The sequence below is a fragment of the Rhinoderma darwinii genome, chromosome 4 (genome assembly GCF_050947455.1).
Source record: "Rhinoderma darwinii isolate aRhiDar2 chromosome 4, aRhiDar2.hap1, whole genome shotgun sequence".
Taxonomy (NCBI): domain Eukaryota; kingdom Metazoa; phylum Chordata; class Amphibia; order Anura; family Rhinodermatidae; genus Rhinoderma; species Rhinoderma darwinii.
Window position 1 is genome coordinate 209,060,695 of NC_134690.1, and position 25,388 is coordinate 209,086,082.

A 25,388-nucleotide genomic window follows, 5' to 3' on the forward strand; every position below is an offset into this window, starting at 1 on the left:
GGGGTAAAATACTCCCTTTAATTAATAATAAGTGTCATGGATACAGTGGGATAGTATTATACTCCACTTCTCTAGTGCAGAAGTGAACTGCAGTGCCACTAAAGACAAATCACTGTGAGTGACACTATATTAGGGCTTTGTGTCTGGCCATGGGGTACTCTATGGGGCGCTGTCGTAACACTATATTACAGATCTGTAGCTGGATCTGTTCTGGGGGCACTGTGGTATGAGATGGCAATAGAAACTATCTGGCACTGGCATGGGGGCATGGTGTCTGGTACACTAATGAGTCTGTTATTATGAGTATTATTTCTATGGCGGAAAATATCATTTTGTCATTCTGCTTGGCAATTTTATGGAGGTACTGGCTATTTTTGGCAATATCTAGTCAATTCTCTTGTCGAGATAAATTTGGGTTCTCTCCTGGCCACATCATTTTCAATCATCTGGGGGTCCTAGGCTCCCAGGGGACCATGGCCGTCCAAAGTACATTGCAGTATTGACGTGAATCATGGCAAAAACCGTCACAGAACTGCATTGTGTGTATCCTGCATATGGACCTGCAGACATAAGGTAATCTGACCTTATAAAGTGAAAAGTGAAAAAACGTTTTACCAAAAGTTTTGCTCACCTCATAACCACCATATTAGATTGCGTTTTTCCAATGCGTTTTTGTGAAGCTTGATTGATACCAATGTAGGCATAAAAAATCCAAAAGCTGTAGGTGCTCTTAGATCCTCCTGAGCTTAATCCTGTGTCGACAGCAGGCTATAGAAACAAAAATGATGTGTAGAAAAGGCAGATCCAGCACTCGAATGTGTAAAAAATTCGATTTTTATTTAGGTCATTTTAAAAACAGGGATAAAACAAAAATCCCGGGACCACGCTTATGCGTTTCAGACCACTAGGGTCCTTAATCTGACCTTATGTTTGCAATTCTTGTTACTGTTTAGTTTAGAGACCAGCAGGTGACCTGACCGCAGGTCCTAGTACAGCAGCAAGACTCCATAGAGATGACTGAGCTGCTATGTAAGTTTAAGAGAGATGGATTAGTTTAAGGGGTCTGGTGTCTGTATTTAGGGGGTCTGGTTTGGAGTCTGAATTTAGGGGGTCTGGTCTGGGATCTGTATTAGTTTAACCCCTACCCGCTGCAGCCATTTTTGACCTTCCTGTCCCACATTATGTGGTAATAACTTTTGAATACTATCACCTATCCTTAGGACTTTCACAAGAATTAAAGCAAAGTAGAGGTGAAATTTACAAATTGCTTTTTCTTTTTTTGCAGAATTCATTTTTAATCCATTTTTTCTGTAACACAGAAGGTTATACCAAAGACACACAACTCAATATTTATTGCCCAGATTCTGCAGTTTTTAGAAATTTCACACATGTGGCCCTAGTGTGGTAATGGACTGAAACACCGGCCTCAGAAGCAAAGGAGCACCTAATGAATTTTGGGGCCTTCTTTTTATTAGATTATATTTTAGGCACCATGCCAGGTTTGAAGAGGTCTTGGAATACCAAAACAAAGGAAACACCCCAAAAAAGACCCGATTTTGGAAACTACACCCCTCAATGAATTTATTTAGGTGGTGTATTGAGCATTTTGACCCCACACATGTTTCATAGATTTTATTAGAATTTTTCCCAATAAGATGTCGTCTTAGATAAAAAAAATTAAAAAAATACACAAGGAATAAAGAAGAAAAAGCCCTCCAGCATTTGTATGGCAACTTCTCCAGAGTACCTAAATACCCCATATGTGGTCATAAACTGCTGTTTGAGCACATGGCAGAGCTTAGAAGAGAAGGCGCACCATTTGGCTTTTAGAGCGCAGATTTTGCTGGATTGGTTTCTGGGCACCATGTCACATTTGCAAAGCCCCTGTGGGACCAGAACAGTGGAATCCCCCAGAAGTGATATCAGTTTGGAAACTGCACCCCTCAATGTATTCACCCAGGGGTGTAGTGAGCATGTTAACCCCGCAGGTTTTTTCTGATGTTGCAGAGTAAAAATGGAAATTTTTCCATAGATATGCCAATATGCAGGGGCATAGCTAGAGGGGGCAGGCGGGGCATGTGCACCGGGCGCAACTTAAAGGGGGTGCCAGGGCCGCACCGTCCATGACGGTGGCCTGCTGCCTCTCTGAGGGGTCGGCGGTGCCACTGAAACCAGTCGCCGCCACCCCCTCCTGCACTGTAATTGTACCTGTGTCTATAGGACACAGGTACAATTAGAAGCAATGAATGGCTGGGTACGTTCCGTGCCCGGCCATTCAGCGCCTTTCAACGAGTGAAGAGGCGCAATACTTTGCGCCGCTTGCGACGTTGAAAGGCGCTGGTTGACAGGGAAAGTCATTCTGCCCTGCCAGTCAGCGCCTTTCATAGATGCAAGCGGCGCAATCACGTCATCGCGCTGCTTGCGTCGCTCAACCCCAGGAGGCCTGCGCAGAAGAGAGCAGGTATCCATTGCCGCCAGACGGCGCTGGAACGGGATTAAGGTGAGTTTGTATAGTTTGTCTTTTTATACTAATAAAAAAGTGTGTGGCATTATCTACGGGGGGTGGCTTTATCTACGGGGGGATGGCTTTATCTACAGGGGGGGCTTTAACTACGGGGGCTTTATCTACAGGGGGCTTTTTCTATGGGGGGCTCTATCTACGGGGGGCTATATACTGGGGTGGGCTATATGTGGTGCAATATATACAGGGGTGGGCTATATGTGGAGCACTATATACAGGGGTGGGCTATATCTACAGGGGGCTATATACAGGGGTGCCCTATCCGTGGAGCACTATATACAGGAGTGGGCTATTTGTGGAGCAGTATATACAGGGGTGGGCTATATCTACAGGGGGGCTATACACAGGGGTGGGCTATCTGTGTAGCACTATAGGGGGAGCTATATGTGGAACACTATATACAGCGGTGGGCTATTGTGGGGCACTATCTACAGGGGGCTCTATGGGGGACACTGTCTACAGGGGGCTCTATGGCAGGCACTATCTACAGGGGGCACCGTGTGTGTGTGTGTGGGACAAAGTGTATGGTGTTATTATAATTAGAGGTGCAGTGTATGGTGCTATTATATTTAGGGGCGTAGTGTGTGGTATAATGACAACTTTATCTTTGTATATAGGTATAGAAATGTTTGAAAAGTGAGAAGCTGAAGACATCTGAGCGGCAAACTGCAGAAATGGGCTGTGACCGGGAGAAGTCATCATAGAGGTCTGGACCGGATGGAGGAAAAGAACTCAAATCTGAGACGTCACCGGTGAGTCACTTAATGTAAATGTTTTTTCTGCCTCTAATCAGTACTGTAGTTACTGTATGATCTGCAGCAAGATGATGGGTGGTATGATTATGATATGATTTTTTTTTTGTGAAACAGCAACTCCCATCATATCCTTACCATTGCTGGGAGCTCGAAACAATTTAGTGCAAACCTATACGGCAGGGGTTGCACTAAATTGAGCTGTATTTGTGCTGGTGTTGTATATATGTACTGGCCTTGGTTCAGGTTCTATATATATGTACTGAGCTTGGTTCTGGGGCTGTATTTATGTACTGCACTTGGTTCTGGAGCTGTATTTATGTACTGAGCTTTGTTCTGGTACTGTATATATGTAATGAGCTGGGTTCTGGTGCTGTATATATGTAATGTATGAAAAAGTATCCACAGGGATGCACTAGTGTTGTTACATCAGGTGTACACCACCAAAATCAAGTCTATATATGAGGGGAAGGGATAAAGATGAGGAATAGTGATGTAACAAAACCCCAAAAACTTTTATTATTATTATTAAAAAAGATGCACCCTGTTTCCCGCTGGTACAATATACTGAGCACAGCCGAGCTAACAACTTACACACTGAATAACTGTTATATTTTAACACCATATTAAGTATGCAGAAGCATCTTTTTTAATAGCATATTTTTTTGTTCATCGCTATTCCCCATATTTAGCCCTTCCCCTCATATATATGTAATGAGCTTTGTTCTGGTGCTGTATATATGTACAGAGCTTGGTACTGGAGCTGTATTTATGTACTGAGCTTTGTTCTGATGCTGTATTTATGTACTGAGTTTTGTTCTGGTGCTGTATATATGTAATGAGCTTTGTTCTGGGGCTGTATATATGTAATGAGCTTGGTTCTGGTGTTGTGTATAGAACTATATTGCTTGTAAAATGTACAAATGTTTTTATGCTCTTGTTACATAAAAAAAAATGTACAAAAGGAAATGACACGTCATTGATTGGTGGAGAAAACAAACATGGCCAGGGCGAAGGAGATGTCGGGAAAGAGGTTGGGGGGGGGCGCCAAACTGAATCTTTGCCCCCAGTGATGGAGAACCTAGCCACGCCTCTGCAATATGTGGTGCACAGCTTGTGTCAACATGAAAAGACAGCTATCTAATTATTTTGTTGTGTTTCCCGGTTTTAGAAACACCCTACATGTGGCCCTAATCTCTGGCCTGGACATTCGACAGGTTTCAGGAGTAAAAGAGTACCATGTGAAATTGAGGCCTAATTTGGCAACTTAAAGAGGCTCTGTCACCAGATTTTGCAACCCCTATCTGCTATTGCAGCAGATAGGCGCTGCAATGTAGATTACAGTAACGTTTTTATTTTTAAAAAACGAGCATTTTTGGCCAAGTTATGACCATTTTCGTATTTATGCAAATGAGGCTTGCAAAAGTACAACTGGGCGTGTTAAAAAGTAAAAGTACAACTGGGCGTGTATTACGTGCGTATATCGGGGCGTGTTTACTACTATTACTAGCTGGGCGTTGTGTATAGAAGTGTCATCCACTTCTCTTCACAACGCCCAGCTTCTGGCAGTGCAGCACTGTGACGTCACTCACAGGTCCTGCATCGTGTCGGCACCAGAGGCTACACTTGATTCTGCAGCAGCATCAGCATTTGCAGGTAAGTAGCTACATCGACTTACCTGCAAACGCCGATGCTGCTGCAGAATCATCTGTAGCCTCTGGTGCCGACACGATGCAGGACCTGTGAGTGACGTCACAGTGCTGCACTGCCAGAAGCTGGGCGTTGTGAAGAGAAGTGGATGACACTTCTCATCAGAACGCCCAGCTAGTAAAAGTAGTAAACACGCCCCGATGTACGCACATAATACACGCCCAGTTGTACTTTTACTTTTCAACACGCCCAGTTGTACTTTTGCAAGCCTCATTTGCATAAATACGAAAATGGTCATAACTTGGCCAAAAATGCTCGTTTTTTAAAAATAAAAACGTTACTGTAATCTACATTGCAGCGCCGATCTGCTGCAATAGCAGATAGGGGTTGCAAAATCTGGTGACAGAGCCTCTTTAATACATATTGGTTCACAATTGCAGAGGTTTGATACGAAATAATAATAAAAACCCCTGAGAAGTGACCCCATTTTGGAAATGACACCTCTCAAGGCATTCTAAAAATTGTTAAAAGGGTTCTCCCGGGTATGGCGATGCCATGTATGTGGAACACCATATTAAGTATGCAGAAGCATCTTTTTTAATAATAATAAAAAAACTTTTTTTGTTTTTGTTACATCGCTATTCCCCATCTTTAGCCCTTCCTCTCATATATATGTAATGAGCTTTGTTCTGGTGCTGTATATATGTACAGTGCTTGGTACTGGAGCTGTATTTATGTACTGAGCTTTGTTCTGATGCTGTATTTATGTACTGAGTTTTGTTCTGGTGCTGTATATATGTAATGAGCTTTGTTCTGGGGCTGTATATATGTAATGAGCTTGGTTCTGGTGTTGTGTATAGAACTATATTGCTTGTAAAATGTACAAATGTTTTTATGCTCTTGTTACATTAAAAAAAATGTACGAAAGGAAATGACACGTCATTCATTGGTGGAGAAAACAAACATGGCCAGGGCGAAGGAGATGTCGGGAAAGAGGTTGGGGGGGCGCCAAACTGAATCTTTGCCCCGAGTGATGGAGAACCTAGCCACGCCTCTGCAATATGTGGTGCACAGCTTGTGTCAACATGAAAAGACAGCTATCTAATTATTTTGTTGTGTTTCCCGGTTTTAGAAACACCCTACATGTGGCCCTAATCTCTGGCCTGGACATTCGACAGGTTTCAGGAGTAAAAGAGTACCATGTGAAATTGAGGCCTAATTTGGCAACTTAATACGTATTGGTTCACAATTGCAGAGGTTTGATGCGAAATAATAATAAAAACCCCTGAGAAGTGACCCCATTTTGGAAATGACACCTCTCAAGGCATTCTAAAAATTGTTAAAAGGGTTCTCCCGGGTATGGCCATGCCATGTATGTGGAAGTAAACTGCTGTTTGGGCACCGTATAGGCTGGGCCTAGGAAGCTTCCATACTAGGCAGACCAGGAGGCCAGTGTTAGGCCTCCTTTTGCCTTTCCAGCCATCCTCACCCCTGCGATCTCGTCACTGGGTTGGCGATTAGCTGTAAACACCTTTTGACCGCTGCATTTAAGGGGTTAATGGCAGGGTTTGGAGCTAACTTCGGTCCCCTCCATTACAGCAGGGTGTCAGCTGTAACATACATACTAGTATACATACTAGTATACGTGTAACATACAGCTGACACCTGGGGATGATGGCACGGGCTCAGCTTCTGAGCCCATGCCATCTGATTGTCGTATTGATACGGCTATTTGCGGGGAGCACTGGTTTTCCATGACGTATCCATACGACAAATGTCAGGAAGGGGTTAAGGGGTCTGGGTCTGTATTTAGGGTGCCTGGTCTGGGGTCAGCATTAGTTTAAAGGGTTTGGGGTCTGTATTTAGGGCGGCCAGTCTCGGGACTGTATTTAGGGGGTCTGGTCTGGGGTCTGTATTAGTTTAAAGGGTCTGGGGTCTGTATTTATGGGGCCTGGTCTGGGGTCTGTATTAGTTTAGGGGTCTTTTTTATTAGTAGTCTTAGGTCTGAATTAGTTTAGGAAGTCATTATTAGTTTAGAGGGTCAGGTCTGGGGTCGGCATTTAAGGGTCTGGTCCGAGGTCTGCTTGTTCAGGGGTCTGTATTTGTTTAGTATTCTGGTCTGGGGGCCGCAATAGTTTAGAAGATCTAGGGTCTGTATCTATTCTAGGATCTGGTCTACGGTCTGAATTTATTAGTCTGAGTAAAAGGGGCACATGAATAGGTCATCAGTATGAAAAACCGGTCCGTGCCTGGACAATACCTTTAATGTATGGGCCTGGGCCTTGGTGCCTGTATTTTTGTATTTTTATAGAGGCTGGAAATGGCTTCAGAAGCGAGTGGCAAAGATGTCTCATCAGGAGAAGTCACCATAATGGTCTGTGTCAGATAGAGAAGAAAAGAATGACTCCCATCAAAGAAGACATCACTTGTAAGACACTGGATTTATAGAGGAGCTGTCCCCTCTCTTGTCATGTCGGTTGTAGGAAATCTTTGTAGTCCACATAAAGTCTTTGTGTACACAGGACTTATAGACAAGTTATGTATTACCATTCCCATTGTCAAGAGGATGTGTCCCTACATAGTGTGATACTGTCAGTGATGTTTGGAGACTGTAAGTATGAAGGGACACAGACCTTTGACAAGGGGAATCGTAACACCCATTTATCAATGCTCGCACAGAAAGGTGGTGTTCAGAGACGTGTTGAATACATACTAGTATACGTGTTCATGTAATTTGTTATTTTCTGTCCTGTTTGTGTAGCATTTTATATAAATTGTGGGAATTATATTGCAAGCACATCCCTGCTTAAATTATGAAACTCACTGTTCCTTTTCTTTGCTGTTAGAGGAAGTTGTAACCCTAATCATTTCGGAAGGTATGGAGAACTAACTATCTTCTGTCACTAAGTCATTCAACCTGAACCTAAATATACACAAACAGTTATATCCTCTATCCTCTGCTTACTTGGATCAGTACATACTTCATTGAGGAGGAACATCAACTTAAAGGCTAGGTACACCTTTTAAAAGAAAATAAATATATATATATATATATATATATATATATATATATATATATATATATATAAATATATATATATATATATATATATATATATATATATTAAATAAAAATGTCTATCAGTATGATTTGTGCAACTTTCAAAATACATTTAATTAAAAACTATTTTAACTTTATGAGATACTGTTGCTTTGAATCCAGTGTACAGAGCAGCTGTATCTAGGCTGAAACCTGTATCTGTCAGGTCAGCAGAACTGACGGGTTCAGTGTCAGCGGGTCCTGCATGTCTCTGACACGCAGGATCAAGCTGCTATCGATCACATCTAAGTTCATTACTTAGATATGATCGATTACAGGTGGATCCTGCAACCCTCTTTCACTGAACCCATCAGTCCTGCGGATTCAGGTCTTAGCGCACGATACAGATTCTCTGAATACAAAGCAGCTGTATCTCAAAAAGTAAAAATAATTTTTAATAAAAAGTAGTTAGAAAGTTGCACCAATCACACTGATAGACATTTTTATGAAAAAAAAAAAAGATTTTAAAGGTGCAAAAAGACTTTAAAATCCCACATGCATAGTGGGAGCAAGCAATGTAGACTCCTCCCGTTTGATTGAATTTCATTAATTTCAATACAAGTCACAGTCTGCCGGCTTAAAAAGTGCCTCGATGTAAAAAATAACACTTACATGGGCTCATGAATGTTCCTCTTACATAAAATTCTAGAGTGGCAGTAGCAGTAGTAAGAGAGCAGCAGTTTTTGCACCAAGTTGCTATTTCATCTGTAAGTCGAGACAGTTGTATCTATAGCCAGCTATTCTACAGGCTTTGGAGAGCTATCTTTCGTCATCAGTTCTGTATTAAAAAACAAACACTTTCCTGCACTCTCCTCCATCTTCCCCAACCCTTCACAAAGCAGTCAAACTTGTGTATGTTGCTCCCATAATAATGTTCCTATGCCTTCTGTAGGGGGCACAGTCTGGCAGAAAACAGTTATGATTACGTGGTAGGGCATGCCATTTATAAGCAAAAGACAAATAGAATTTGGACTCAGTGGACCCTGAGGTGAATCTCTTCACATCACGGACTGGAAAATAAACATAATAATATATTTTTAAAACGTAAACACAATTTGGCAGTTTATGCATACACACAGTACCGTATATTGTTATTTCCAAACCGCAATCAAAATAGGGTAAGAACATTTGTTTTTTAACTCTATTTTATAGCAGTAGTCAGTCTGTTTGCCAAGTGTTGTTGTGATAAATGAGTAATAGCAAGAGAAGAGGTGTGAGGGCAAAATCGAATTAATAGTTTGAATTCCCCAGAATATAAAGCATATATATATATATATAGAAACAAACATACATTTATTACATCTAGGACATTGTGGTCCAGATGGTTTTGAGAGGTCATTCTCTTCATGTACAGCCTTTAGATTTGGCCTCTGCGGCGTTCCTTGGGGATTCCTTTGCCTAATGATATCTGTTCATGATCTCTTCACTACTCTAGATATTGTCTGATGTATAGGAATAGGAAAGCTATTATACTGTAATTTTTAATATACCTCTTCTTTCTTCTTTTTTATAGATTGAAGTCTCGATATTGATATTGGAAGACACTTGCCAACTGGAACAAGGAATTCTGTACACATGTGGCCTCTTTTTTTCTGTCATAGGAGAGTGTTATTGAATAAAAAAATTTCATTTAAATTTTTATTTAGATTTTTCTTTATCTATGTGAACTGCAATAATGTTGTTGATTTTGCACAGCTCCACGACATCTGCCATCTATGTTTGTTCAGTATCATTTGGGTTGCTTATTGACTCTTTTTATATATATATACACGTTTTGAGCCGTGAATGATAGCTCCGCAACGGGGGAGTTCTGATTCGAAGGTACAGGTTTTTGCTCATTTTCCAGAGATCCCTTAATAGGAGTAATACTACGCGCCTCTGTGTTGATGATAGATCATCGCATTGGTTGAGTATTTCTTCGTGGGACTTGAGTTCTGCACGCTATGCGAGCGGGCGTTCTCTTGTCTCTTGGGACATAAGGTATTCCAATTGAGCAAAACCTACCACTGTGCATCTTATACACAGTTTTCATACACTCCTTCTTGACTAGCGGAATGTGTTATTCACGACTTCATTAGAGGTATTTTAGTGGTATCTCCACCCTGTAAACTGTAGTTCTGGCATATTTGCCCTTAACAAACATGGCGTATTATGTTGCATTGACCCTAACACGACTGTGCGATTTGATGGGCCTCTGCTAGTGATGTAATCATGTCAGCTGTTGCGTCGCTGTGCATCGTCACGGCGAGTCAGATCACATGTGATAGCCTTACCCAATGGACAGATAGAGTTGGGGCATGTGCAGTTCGGTGTTTGTAACGCCGGAAATTTTAATTCCACACATGTTCTGTTCAGGATGTCCTTGTTTCTCCAGATTGGTGAGTGCCAGCTATTGTGTATTATAATGTGATTATTAATCAATATGCAATTAATGCATTACACTATTTTATAGGCACGTATGACACTCGGAATTTTAAAGTTCTTCATACCATTTGTCAATGTTTGACTCTTGTACACATATATATAATATTTTGTTACACTGTTACACGGGGTATTTTTTTCAATATGAAGTGTATAATTGCTGCTATTTAGATGATTTGTTAATTGAGCTTTGTGCTCCCTATATATACCTGTGTGTGCTTTTCACTAATTGCTTGAAAATGCTTCCATGGAGGAAGTGAAACGTTGCTGTGTTGGGTGAATAAATTTCATTTTTTGCTATTGAGTGCTGCTTCTTTGCTCGATTTTTTCCATATATATATATATATATATATATATATATATATATATATATATACATAATTTTTTTATGTATAAATATATATATACATATACAGTGAAGGAAATAAGTATTTGATTCCTTGCTGATTTTGTAAGTTTGCCCACTGTCAAAGTCATGAACAGTCTAGAATTTTTAGGCTAGGTTAATTTTACCAGTGAGAGATAGATTATATAAAAAAAAATAAAGAAAATCACATAGTCAAAATTATATATATTTATTTGCATTGTGCACAGAGAAATAAGTATTTGATCCCCTACCAACCATTAAGAGTTCAGCCTCCTTCAGACCAGTTACACGCTCCAAATCAACTTGGTGCCTGCATTAAAGACAGCTGTCTTATATGGTCACCTGTATAAAAGACTCCTGTCCACAGACTCAATTAATCAGTCTGACTCTAACCTCTACAACATGGGCAAGACCAAAGAGCTTTCTAAGAATGTCAGGGACAAGATCATAGACCTGCACAAGGCTGGAATGGGCTACAAAACCATAAGTAAGACGCTGGGTGAGAAGGAGACAACTGTTGGTGCAATAGTAAGAAAATGGAAGACATACAAAATGACTGTCAATCGACATCGATCTGGGGCTCCATGCAAAATCTCACCTCGTGGGGTATCCTTGATCTTGAGGAAGGTGAGAGCTCAGCCGAAAACTACACGGGGGATCTTGTTAAAGATCTCAAGGCAGCTGGGACCACAGTCACCAAGAAAACCATTGGTAACACATTACGCCGTAATGGATTAAAATCCTGCAGTGCCCGCAAGGTCCCCCTGCTCAAGAAGGCACATGTACAGGCCCGTCTGAAGTTTGCAAATGAACATCTGGATGACTCTGAGAGTGATTGGGAGAAGGTGCTGTGGTCAGATGAGACTAAAATTTAGCTCTTTGGTATTAACTCAACTCGCCGTGTTTGAAGGAAGAGAAATGCTGCCTATGACCCAAAGAACACCGTCCCCACTGTCAAGCATGGAAGTGGAAACATTATGTTTTGGGGGTGTTTCTCTGCTAAGGGCACTGGACTACTTCACCGCATCAATGGGAGAATGGATGGAGCCATGTACCGTCAAATCCTGAGTGACAACCTTCTTCCCTCCACTAGGACATTAAAAATGGCTCGTGGCTGGGTCTTCCAGCACGACAATGACCCGAAACATACAGCCAAGGCAACAAAGGAGTGGCTCAAAAAGAAGCACATTAAGGTCATGGAGTGCAAACCTCATCATCAACTACAAAAAACGTCTGACTGTTGTGCTTGCCAACAAGGGTTTTGCCACCAAGTATTAAGTCTTGTTTGCCAAAGGGATCAAATACTTATTTCTCTGTACACAATGAAAATAAATATATATAATTTTGACAATGTGATTTTCAGTTTTGTTTTTTTTTATATAATCTATCTCTCACTGGTAAAATTAACCTAGCCTAAAAATTCTAGACTGTTCATGTCTTTGACAGTGGGAAAACTTACAAAATCAGCAAAGGATCAAATACTTATTTCCTTCACTGTATATGTATATATATATATATATATATATATATATATATATATATGTAGAAATGACCGCAGCACTTCAAAAGTTGATGTCAAACAAAGATGTGCTTTATTTTTCCATGTTTCAGAGACAAGCATTTTTACATATATCTATAGGAACGTTGGATCGAGGTCGGGATCGCATAGCACCAACATATACAAATACAAAGTGCTGCTTTTTTCTTCTACCTTTCTATATCTATATCTATATATATATATATATATATATATATATATATATATATGTTCTTTATGCATGGCCAAATGACTGGACCAATCTGCACCAAATTAGGCACATAAGTAAAGCAGGCGCTTTTGAAGGCTTTACACCAGGTTTCTGCTCTCTATGGCCTGCCATTCTCGACATATTCACATAAAATTGCAATACAAAAGCAAATATGGCACCACTGGCTTCTTCATCTAAGGTCCTCCTCCATTTCACATCAGATGACCCGTATTAGCCAATAGAAGCTCGCATATTCTTTATTCTTAGCCGCACTGACACCAGGTTCCCATAACAACCCAGTCATTTTTATTTTACACCGGGTTTCCATAACAATCCAGACAACGGCCTGTGCCCACACTACACCTATACTGGATTTCGGCACTCTCATAAATTGAACCCCTTTCAGACCAGACTCTGACTTTATTGGATATGTTGGCTTCATATGAGTAGGAACGAAGTTAACCACACACATAAACAACAAACAAATAGGCCCATGCGAAGTCAGGTAACTCTGCTACTATATATATATATATATATATATATATATATATATATATACTAAGCCAGTTGGAGTTCCGCTCTTCTTGTGCTGAATTTTGTAAAAGTCAGAGTTTGGAGGTCAACCTGGTGAGTGGAGCACCCTAATATTGTATCTGGAATCCGATGCACAGTGCCGCCCCCTTGAATGTGATGTATATGTCATGATCTGTGGGTATGTGGATCCACTGGGTCGTACTGCCAGAGTGGGATAGCAGCTGACCAAACAGAGCACCAAGTCAATGTCTATAGTTCGAGTAAGGGTACCTGTGGTAGCTCAGACAGTAGTGATGGTTAGGCTCGGATGGGACCTTGGCTGCAGAAACCAGGCGTAGTGTAACACAGCAGACGTGATCGGTGATACAACACTACTCCAACTCTCTAAGGCACAGAAACACGGTAGCATGGGATACAGGATAAAGGTAGCAGGTACGGGAACACTGGGAACTGGAAAACACTGAGGGACCATTTGCAAAAACGAACACGGGTAAACATAACAATGCTCAGGCAATGAAGGAAATGGCAGGGCCCTTCTTATAGTCCAGGGTGAATATGGGCTAATTACAGATTTTCTTCAAGTGCGTGCACTGGCGGTTTAAAGCACGAGCGGCCAGCTCGCCCTACGGGACACCGCAGAACGAAGCTGAAGTGAGCGCTGGCGTCTTCTGAGGAGGAGATGCGACCCAGCGCTCACAGATCCATGGCTGCGGCTATCGGGGGGTGAGTAATCCCGATGGTCCGTGGACATGGGCGTTACAATATATATATATATATATATATATATATATATATATATATATACTACACTATAAACTATATGAACAAAAGTATTGGAACATGCCTATTAATAATTTAAATCAGGTGTTTCATTCAGTCCCTTTGCCACAGGTGTATAAAATCCAGCACCTAGCCATGCAGTCTGCCTTTACTAAGATTTGTGGCAGAATCGTTCTATAGAGCTCACTGAATTAGAGTGTGTTACTCTAATAGGATGTTACTGTTGTAACAAGTCAGTCGTGAAACTTCTTCCCTCCGAGATATTGCACAATCCCCTGTGAGATATATTATGACAAAGTGAAATGGGTTAAGGAACCACTGCAAATCAACCACAAAGTGGCAGACCACATTAATCTACAGAGCGGGGTTGCCGAGTGTTGAGACGCATAGTGCGTAAAAGTTGCCAACGCTCTGCTGACTCAATAGCTGCAGATTTGAAAACCTTCTCTGGCATTAACATCAGCTCAAAAACTGTGCCCAAGGACTTCCATGGCATGGGTTTCCATGGCCAAGCAGCTGCATGCAAGCCTTAAATCACCAAGCACAATGCCAAGCGTTGAATGGAGTGGTGTAAAGCACGCTGGCACTGAACTCTGGAGCAGTGGAAACGTGTTCTGTGGGGTGACGAATCACCCTTCTCTATCTGACAGTCTGATGGATGAGTCTGGGTTTGGCGAATGCCAGGAGAACGTTACCGGCCTGACTGCATTGTGCCAACTGCAAAGTTTGGTGGAGGAGAGATATGTTTTTCAGGGGCTGGCCTAGGCTGCTTAGTTCTAGTGAAGGGAAATCTTAATTCTTAAGCATGCCAAGACATTTTGGACAATGCTTCCAACTTTGTGGGAACAGTTTGGGGTACAGCCCTTCTGATGTTCCAGCATGACTCTGCCCCAGACCCCAGCAAAGCAAGGTCCATAAAGGCATGGTTGGGTGAGTTTGGTGTGGAAGAAAATGACTGGCCTGCACACAGCCCTGACCTCAACCTCATCCAACACCTTTGAGATTAACTTAAATGGAGATTGTGAATCTTGTTGGAAAGCCTTTCCAGAAGGGCGGAAGCTGTTGTAACTGCAAGGGGGGACCAACTTTGCTTAACTAGGTAGATAGGTAGATAGGTAGATAGATAGATAGATAGATAGATAGATAGATAGATAGATAGATAGATAGATAGATAGATAGATAGATAGATAGATAGATAGATAGATAGATAGATAGATAGATAGATAGATAGATAGATAGATAGATAGATAGATACATTTTACTATATTACACTGCTAAACTTACTGCCACGACTTTTCGTATTCTCATAGTATATTCTTAAACATTACTGTACCATTGGAAATATCTCAAACTCTAGTGAACTATTAAAGGTGTTGCATATATAACTATGAAAATTACCCAGTATTCTGATATTCAGTTATTAGCTCATATCTTTAATGGTAAAATGTTTCCGGGAAAAAAATTGTCGACTATCATTTTGTATTGTTCATTATAATCAGACTTAATATAATTACGGATGTTTTGCAGATTACCACATAAGGAGACTGGAAATATTAGCAATAGTCATAAAATGGAAAAAGTGTAATGCAGTTTGTGATAATGGCAACAATGTGATAAGAGCCATGATGGATAATAATATGCAATGCTAATGGCTCGATTAAATGGCAGATTGGTATGTAAGGCAACAGATAACTGAGAGCACATGCCACTTATAAAACCACAGAACATAGAGAACATGTCCCCTATAAATCACTATTGTCTTTAGCAAAGAGCACAGCTTCAACGTGAGCATTAGTCAGGAAAGAGCCATGCTAGCCATAGATAAATGCATTGGTGTCTAACTGCATCACTGAATATTATTGATATTTCTATTTTGCTTATTATGTACGTCATTAAATAAAATGATGCTTAAATATCAGGCCTTATTTTATCTTTCTCTTTACAGTGGACTCAAATGACTGTTTATATTGTTTTACAATGATTTCAGGTTTTTTGCCCCGGGGGTCAAGTGTAACACATTGTCTGTGCTATAAACCGTACATGCAAACGTACACAGAGAGTATATGGTGCTCGCTCCCTCGATGCAAAGCTCTGTAATTATTGAACAGATACATAATCCCATGTTTCCTGCGTGTGAGCTCTGGGTGTTTTTATTACTATGACTCCTAAACATGCAGATAACACCTACAGTGGGATATGTAGTTTATTCTATCTATCTATCTATCTATCTATCTATCTATCTATCTATCTATCTATCTATCTATCTATCTATCTATCTATCTATCTATCTATCTATCTATCTATCTCATATCTATCTATCTATCTATCTATCTATCTATCTATCTATCTATCTATCTATCTATCTATCTATCTATCTATCTATCTATCTATCTATCTATCTATCTATCTATCTATCTATCTATCTATGAGCAGTACTCCAGATTTCCATGAAATAAAATGGGTCCTTTATTTACCCAAAATGTGCAACATTTCAGCTCACTCAATGGAATATTTCTCAAGAATTGAATAAGTGTACAGGTTGGGTTTATAGACTCTCAGCAATTCATTAACAATTTCAATCTGTGAAAACAACATACAAAAGGACATAATGCAGCACATATATTAATATCAGTGTATATTACATTATATAATTACAAAAAAAATCATAAATATTGCACAAACTTGCATATAATATTGATATTACAAAATTAAATATAAAGTGCATAGTGCTATAATTATCCTTAATAGTGTCTTATGTATAACAGAAAAATTACCGACTTATCAGCATAAATACCTGGATAGCAACATAGCTGCATTAGCAATGGCTTCCTGCAGCGCAAACTGGAATGTCAGGATATATAATGCCGATATACAAAAAAAAGAGTACACGGGGCGTCCACATCTCTTGGAACAAAGGGCAACCCGCACATGTCCACAATTAAATTGTGTTGAACGTAAACCATCTTACTAAAGAGCAAACATGCCATCTTCTTATTCTGATCACACAGCTTATGGAAAGTATAATAGTCCTATTATATAGTAATAACCAGATGATTTAAATATGAATTAAATAAATTTTATAGGTGGCTCAATAATAATACAGTATGTAAAAGGTCACTTACAAACCATCAATATGCACAATGAACCACATGTTTAGGGAACATGTTTTTAGGAATAATGCAGAATTTAAACCATGCTAGACCACATTAGGTCAATATTCTTGTAAACCGTCAGTCATTGTATGTTCCAGTATCCAAATATACGTTGGACACTCAAAGTCATCAGTGATTGTGCCAGTAGACATGTGGAGGTTTGTATATGACAACCCAACACCATGTCAACAGCAGTCTGGAGCTAATTATGCCAAAATGTTACAGGCAATGTCCTTTGCAGAATAGATCTGGGTCCAGTATTGGGAATGTGTACAAAATATCCACAAAATTATGGTCCTGTTATAAAATTATTAAATATTGATGTTATTTATTGAGTCCACAAAAAATACCTCAACTTAGGATAGGTCATCAATATCAGATTGGTTGGGGGCTTACTCCATGCACACCCAACGATCAGCTGACCTAAAAGACCAGGGCCTCTTCAGTTTACAAGACACAGGACATTACGCTTCCATAGCGGCCGTGCTTGGGATTTCAGTTCTCTAAAGCCCGGTCTCGCAGTTCTCTTCAGCCCGGTCTCATTCACTTGAATGGCACCAGAACTGCCAACCCAAGCACAGCCGCTACAGATGTGTATAGCGCTGTGCCTGGTAAACTTTAATGAGGCTGCTGCATTCGTCACCGCGGCCCCTTCAGTAAGCTAATCAATGGGGGTGCCGGGAGTCGGACCCCCACCAATCTGATATTGATGACCTATCCTAAGCCATCAATATAAAACTTCTTCAGAACCCCTTTAACGCCAGCATAATTCCTCTTTCCCTAAACATGTGGTCTATTGTCCATATTGATATTTCATAAATGACCATTTATATAATGTATTATTAGTAAGCCACATATAAAATATATTTAATTAATATTGAAATAATAACTATATGCTTCTTGCTCTATTATATGGTTATTACTACATAATAGGACTATTATACTTTGCATAGGTTGTGTGCTAGCCTTGCAGCTAGGGAATATGAAGATGGCATGTTTCCCTTTAGTAAAATTATTCCATGAAACACTATTTTATTGTGGGCACACATGGGTTTTGCTTTGTTCCCAGTGATGTGGACGCTGCATATTCTCATTTTTTGGATATTGCCATTATACTTCCTGACATGCGCAGTTTGCGCTGCAGGAAGTCGTTTCGAATGCAGCTATGTTGCTATCCAGATATTAATGCTGATAAGTCGGTAATTGTTCTGTTACACCTGAGACACTATTATGGATAATTATAGCACTATGCACTTTATACTTATTTTTGTACAATATGAATTAATCATGTTTGTGCAATATTTATGATTTTTTGTAATTATATAATGTAATATGCACTGATATTAATACATATTCTACAGTATGTCATTGCATTATGTCATTTTGTATGCTTTTTTCACTAATTGTGTGTAATTATTGTTAATGAATTGCTGAGGGTCTATATTCCCATCCTGTATACCTATTCAATGCTTGAGAAAGACTCCATTGGGTGAGCTGAAATGTCGCACATTATGGGTGAATAAAGGACCCACTTTATTTTATGTGAATCTGGAGTACTGCCTTTGATTTTTGGAAACTTTGCCAAGGTCTACTGGTGTGCACTCTCTTTTTTTTTTTTGCTATGCTGTTGTTTTTTCCCCCTTTTTTTATCTATCTATATATCTATCTATTATCGAACTGCCTGTATCTTTTATGTACTGCTGTAATGCTCATTTTACGCTTTACATAAAAATAAGAAAAAATAAATCATATTTCTTTCAATCAAGACATTTCACAAAATGACATTTGTCATATCAGGTCTTGTGTTTAACATTACACTTCGATTGGCTTAGTACTTGCACCATCAACACATCCTCATACAGTAGCGCAACAAACAAACAAGAGAACACAATTGGTCAATATAAACAAAAAATATTGATAATTAAAAATGCATGTCATACTCATTATTCTATTCCTTTTAACTGCAAGATAATAGCTTTATATTCTTCCCTGTGGCATTGTTATGTCACAATCCACAGGGACTATTACTGCTTCTTCTTCTTCTTATGACAGTTCCAAAACAGTATGTAAAATTATAGTGATCAAGAAATGTTTCAATAAATTAGCACGTTATGACTGGTAAAATAGAAAGATGTTTACTATACCATATCTGCATTAATACACAGTAACACCCCAAAAGTAAAGGAAAAACAATACATTTAACAAGGTACGTACTCTATATAGAGAGATTCTCCTACTTAGATACACTGGTACTTAGATTGAGGTACTAATGAGCGACGTCCTCTCACCTTGTTTCACTTTGTCTAAGAAAATATTGTCCACAATTTCTGTCATTCTATAAGTACTTTTTATTCCCTGATTGAACTTTTGTATTCTCCATTTTGAACACACTATAGAATGTGCCGGCGCTATATCAATAAAGAATAATAAGAATTGCACCAAAACCTCATGGATTATTTTCTGCTGATGATGATCTAGTATTGCCTTTACTGTATTTAGGATTACAAGCAAATCTAGAATGTAAACAGCTGTAGCAGAGAAGAGTTTGTCATTTTGTACAATGAAATATCACTATGTGCTGTCTTTGGCTTTATACAGAACTGGTGGTAAACCTAACACATTATCTAACCCCAGGGAGTTATTCCAGGTATTAACAGTTAATAGACAAATTAAGCTCTACTGCATTTGTATTTGTTCACTTCTCTTTAGGCATTAACTCAGAAAAGCAAAGTAAAATGTTTATTCTGCCTTTCTACCATTATTATGTTGCAGGATACTGTTATAGAAATGCATATATATATATATATATATATATATATATAAATATATATATATATATATATATATACATGTATATATATATATATATATATATATATATATATATATATATATATATACATATATATATATATATATATATATATATACATCAGTAACTGTTGGATAGTGTTTATAGATTTTATTGAAGTCGATTAAGCACCTTCAGAGTGTCTACCTCTAAAACCGTGGCAGTTTTGCTACTTTAGATACTGTGCTTTCCATCATTCAATCAGCTGTATATGGAAAACTGGTCAAAGTAAAAATGTGATAAGTGTTCTTTATGCTATATATTTTTTATATTATATTTCCAATTTGAATGACTGGTCAGTTTGTGCCCATCAAATATTCACCGGCTTATATACTTTGATGGGAAGCCTACAGCATAGTAGCTATTCCAACTATCACCAGTATCTAGATGAGACAATCTATTGATTGTTTACTGGGAGATAATGGAATGTACCATGAACATTGTCAGGAGAAAAACATATGAGCTCTTTATAATAAAATTGAATAGAAAGAGGTACAAACACTCAGTACATCTTCTACATAAGACATTGTACGAACTACTGTGAGCAATTGATGGGGGCTCACATGTCAAACATACTTTGTTAGAGACATTAATATTTGTATTATCTGGCATTGAAATAATGTGGCTAATCCCTATATTTACATCAACATTGATATGGGAACTACAGTAACTAGTTTTGTTGCATGGGTAATGGTTAGGCAACTTTGGAAAAAATACACGAAGAGAATACCACCTAAGAAAAAGCCATTTTTTTTAAATATAATTCTGTGGGCAGATGAATAGTTGTAGATTATATGTATACACCTCTGACTGTGGCTCTATGGCTTATATGGCGAAAATAGGATTTGAAAAATCAGTAAAACAGTGAACCATGTAATCAAGTTAAGCAAGGGAAGCATGATGCAAATAAACAGTCCCCTTCCCCTTCCAAAAATGTAACATTTGTATTAAAGTAGAAGTTATATCTTTGCTGATATATGTTCCACTAGATCACAGCAGCAGTACTATTCCTTATGTAAAACACTAATCATCACATTACCAGAAACAAACAACAAAAACCTACCCTCCGAAATGATGACCAACAAATCTCTCTATAAGATACTAAAAGCTAAGTTTTTGTATAAACAACAGCAACAACACTGGAACTAAAGGGATAAAACTTATATTTTACATAGTACAGAGCACCATATGCTGAGAAATATAAGCGAGGTGGTGATAGTGTGTAAATAATTCAGTCTATCTTTATAGTATTCAACTGGAAGTCAGTACTGCAATGAATGGCCCGTACTGTTCTAGCTACCCTATACATTAAGAACTATATTCAGTGAGTATGTATCATGTGTGAGATTTCAGCCTCAACAGCTGAAATGAAATGTCCTAAAACATAAAATACAATATCATCACTATAACATTATCCTGGGTGATTCCATTATATTACTATAATATTATCATTAGTGATTCCATTGTATAAGATTATCATGCGTGATTCCATGGCATCATGTATAACATTTTCATGAGTGATTCCATGGTATGACTATAACATTATCATGAGTAATTCCAATGGTTATCATTATAACATTATTATTCGTGCTGCCATGGTATGACTATAAGATTTTTATGAGTGATTCCATGGCATCACTTGAAGATTATCATACGTAATTCCATGGCATTACTATAACATTATCATTAGTGATGCCATGGTATGACTATAAGATTACCATGAGTGATTCCATAGTATGTCTATAACATTATCATGAGTGATTCCATGGTATCACTATAACATAATAATTTATTCTCCAAACAGTTGTTGACTATGATAAAGCAAGGGCTTATGCCAGTTTTTTCTGAGGGAAGTGTGTACACCCACAGAGCATATGAATCACATGTTAAACCCAGTCAACCAGAAAGACCAATATGTATCATGTAAAATTAATTGTATATGTCATGGAAAAAAAAAATCCATGTTGTATAAAATCGATGTCTGTGTGCTATTTGGATCAATAATGTTGATGTTGCACAAAAAGAAAACTTAATTGTGTAACATTTCCAATATAAATTCAATATACATACTACATGTAACAGAAGGATCAAGAGAGGTTCTGCTCTACATAAGAAACATTGAATCGATATGTTTATCTTCAGTATTTCAAACCCAAACTTCACTGTGAACTGATTTGTAGTAAGGGTTGCACAGTTATTAAATGTCACATATCATCTTAAACACCATAGTTCAGATAATCCAGCATATATATATATATCCAGGTCAGTATAGTTGTATGCTCTATACATAACGCTATAGCGTGTGGCTATTATCGAGAGTGCAAAGAGTCAAGGTTCCAGTATAAACATAAATACTGATACATTTTTGAAAATATAAATTCTCAAATTGTCCTTGTAGTTTGATTTTCTTATACATGGTACTGAACCTCAGCCCTGCTAGCACCCAGCCCTACAACCTTGATCAAAACATTTATGTCAATTCTCAGTCAATAGAGGTGTGAATAGGATGAACTCTCCAGACTTCACAGTGGAAGCAAGACTCCTTTCTGAAACCTCCCATTCACCAGTTACCAACAGATGCCCACTCCAGACATCAGCTAAATCTACAATATTTCCATCTGGCAGCATTAAAACATGCCAAACTCTTGAGCATGTGTGATAGGACTGCACTGAGTTGCTCATTGTACTCTATGCATATTAGATATTGAACATATCATAGTAAATTGGAACCTTAACAGAAATGTTTGCCTTCTCCTCTGAAATCCGCATATGACACTAACAATGACAATTGAAATCAAATGAAATTTGTGCTCAGGTGTCTGCAATTCTCTCTGCTGTGTTGTCCTTGACTCTTGACGTGTCATTTAATAATGCATGATATCTTGGATAACCTGGACTGTCTTTTCTGTAAATTAAGCTCACATCTATTTAAAATCATATATTCCCTACACAACATTCTAGGTTAGTAACTACAAAATATATTAAACACAATGTCATAAATTCTCTTTTTATCTTGTTTTTGATAAAAAAAATATTATCCAATAATGTATTACATAACAGCTTGTGATCTAAGATGACACCATTTCTTTAAAATATGAAAATATGTGTGTGTGTGTGTGTGTGTGTGTGTGTGTGTATATATAATATTTTATATAGTACATTTATATCTATGTCATTGCCTCTTTCTTTTCTTAACTGTTTATCTCTATCTATCTATCATCTATCTATCTATCTATCTATCTATCTATCTATCTATCTATCTATCTATCTATCTATCTATCTATCTATCTATCTATCTATCTATCTATCTATCTATCTATCTATCTATCTATCTATCTAGTTATATTGATGTATAGATATCCAGTTAAGTAAAGGAGGAGACACATGGAAAGAAATCATTCCCAGATAGTAGGAATGTGGAATATCTCTTTTATCTAATATTAATGGACTAATTTTCATTTTTCTCTGCTGCTGGTGGCGTTGTGGTTGTTTTCTTTTTACATCGAGCTGATTAGAATTTTAATGTAAATATTTCTAGGATAAAAGTTTCTAATCTGTAAAATCTTTTATAAATGACAAACAACAATTGCAAATAAACCATTCCCAGAGCAGCAGTACATGGATATAGCTGTGGTACATGGATATAGCTGTGGTACATGGATATAGCTGTGGTACATGGATGGCAGGATGAATACATGAACATGGCAGCTCTTACCCCTGTTCACATGTCACTGTCTGAAGCCTCTCTCCATGTATAATGCTCCTTGGCTCCAGCTCTGTATACGGCAGGGCTCTGATGAACTTGTAGACCGGACTATGCTTTCTGCTGTCCTCTGCTGTGGTGCTGAACTGCTGCCCCCAAGAGGGAGCACTGGAAGCAAGTGCCACAGTACAGTGCCCCGGGCACAGAGAGAACAAAGTGACTTGATGGTTAAGAGATTAGTCCTAGTTATAGCCTGGCACGCATAAACACTGCCACCTCAATGGGTGAAGGCAATAGATGCCCACAGCTATGGTGAAGAGATGAGGCGTCGTTATCCACTTCATGTATCTGAGCTGGAAATCTTGCTGTAAGCCCGTTCAGTCCAAGTCACAAACACTGAGATGTGAGATTGTCACTGGCATTCATGTTCTGTCATAGAGAAATCAGAAAGTCGCCTGTGTCACTTACACTAGTCCTGCTGCCTGCCTCCTGCTTGCCTGTTGTCTGCTTGCAGCTGATCTGCTTCTCTTTGCTCTGCTCTCTCCTTCACTTGCAGCTTGTCTGCTTTGTGTTTTCCTTTTGGTCCCAGTGCTCTCAGGTCCCATTTATCAAGCTGCTCTTCATCACGTGTTAATCTGTTTTAGTCCTGGCACCGGCACAATCACTAGCACAGACTGCAATACCAACTACTCTGGAAGATGGATGAAGAATGGCAGGAAAGGACTCTCTACAGTCACATACACAGTACACAACAGTAACACACCCATCCCAATGCAGCCTCCAATAATCAGCTACCACATTTCCAAGTTGTCAAGTCCTTTCTAATGCAGGATTACACTGTTCTATTTACATGAGCTACAAGCCAATGATGAGGACTGATGATCACATAGACTCCTAGCAGTAAAATGAAGCATTCATTTGTTACATAGTAACCTGTAAACCCTGTATAAATAACATAGGATATTCTCACATACCCCACAGATGTGAATATACATCCTTCTGTGCACTGATCTTAATGTATTGCTATCACTCCCACTCATCATTGACAAAGATCTCCAAGTGCATCCTAGAGTGAATAGTCAATATACAGCCTCCCCTCCCCCATTCTCCCCACACATGGGTCAATGGAACTTTTCAGGCATTGACTATACGCATATCTGCACAGCAATGTCAGCTGCTATATCACACACCTTTTAAAGCTCAACATATCAGCCAGTGCTTTGTGGAACAAACACCAACCTACCTTATATAAAAGTGGATATGTTCTAAGCAGAAGTATTGTGTATATTTTTTTCAAGGCTGTACCTAATTGTTACATAGTGAATGTTCTTTGTGTGCTTTTTCTTATAAATACATTCCTGTGCATAGTAAATGTACTGAATGTACTGAGTATTAGAAACTTGTTTTTGGAGCCACAGTAGGCTTGAATAACACAGGTCTATTTGTTACAACAGTGTTTGCAATCTATATATCATTTAGAATTAAGGGAGATTTACCTCTGTATCCAGTGATCCTAACATCCTTTTTTAGGGTTGATACTTCAAGATGATCAACCCTAGTCTCCCAGAAGAAGACCTGAAATACAGTTAGGCTAGAGATATAAACTGTTCTACAATATGAACATCTCTAGTACTCTTTACCAATTTCTACATTAAGGACCCTTAAAGAGGCTCTGTCACCACATTATAAGTGCCCTATCTCCTACATAAGGAGATGGGTGCTGTAATGTAGGTGACAGTAATGCTTTTTATTTTGAAAAACGATCTATTTTTACCACTTTATGAGCGATTTTTAGCTTTGTGCTAATTC

General features: G+C 38.7%; 1 protein-coding gene and 1 long non-coding RNA gene across 2 annotated transcripts in view; one reads left to right on the forward strand and one right to left on the reverse strand.

The window, feature by feature from the left end:
- The window catches only part of CNR1 (cannabinoid receptor 1), a 109,192-nt gene extending 84,566 nt beyond the window's left edge, over positions 1-24,626 (reverse strand). The window contains exon 1 of the mRNA XM_075862137.1: positions 23,592-24,626. The gene's annotated coding sequence lies outside the window, so the exon portion shown is untranslated. The remainder of the gene's footprint in view (positions 1-23,591) is intronic.
- Positions 19,100-25,388, forward strand: part of LOC142759688 (uncharacterized) — a 28,036-nt gene continuing 21,747 nt past the window's right edge. Inside the window, exons 1-2 of the long non-coding RNA XR_012883178.1 lie at positions 19,100-19,231; positions 19,525-19,672. This is a non-coding gene — a long non-coding RNA (uncharacterized LOC142759688). The remainder of the gene's footprint in view (positions 19,232-19,524; positions 19,673-25,388) is intronic.